Below are 681 nucleotides of genomic sequence, written 5' to 3'. Positions count from 1 at the left end.
CAAAACTTTCCATGGTTTACCCCAGACGCTTTACATGCCCTGGTTCAATCCATTGACAGCACGTCGACCCCGGTATACTACATCGTTCCAATTCACTCTTTTCCTTGCACACCTTTCACCCTCCTATATGTTCAGGCACCGATCACTCAAAGTCTTTTTCACTCCATCTTTCCACCTCCAATTTGGTCTCCCAATTCTCCTCGTTCCCTCCACCTCTGACACATATATCCTCTTTGTTAATCTTTCCTCACTCATTCTCTCCATGTGACCAAACCATTTCAAAACACCCTCTTCTGCTCTCTCAACCATACGTTTTTTTCATTACCACACATCTCTCTTACCCTTTCATTACTTACTCGATCATATATATATATATATATATATATATATATATATATATATATATATATGTATATATATATATATATATATATATATATATATATATATATATATATATATATATATATATATATATATCTTTTTATACTTTGTCGCTGTCTCCCGCGTTTGCGAGGTAGCGCAAGGAAACAGACGAAAGAAATGGCCCAACCCCCCCCCCATACACATGTATATACATACGTCCACACACGCAAATATACATACCTACACAGCTTTCCATGGTTTACCCCAGACGCTTCACATGCCTTGATTCAATCCACTGACAGCACGTCAACCCCG

Source organism: Panulirus ornatus, chromosome 31 (genome assembly GCF_036320965.1).
Source record: "Panulirus ornatus isolate Po-2019 chromosome 31, ASM3632096v1, whole genome shotgun sequence".
Classification (NCBI taxonomy): domain Eukaryota; kingdom Metazoa; phylum Arthropoda; class Malacostraca; order Decapoda; family Palinuridae; genus Panulirus; species Panulirus ornatus.
This window is presented reverse-complemented; position numbering follows the sequence as displayed.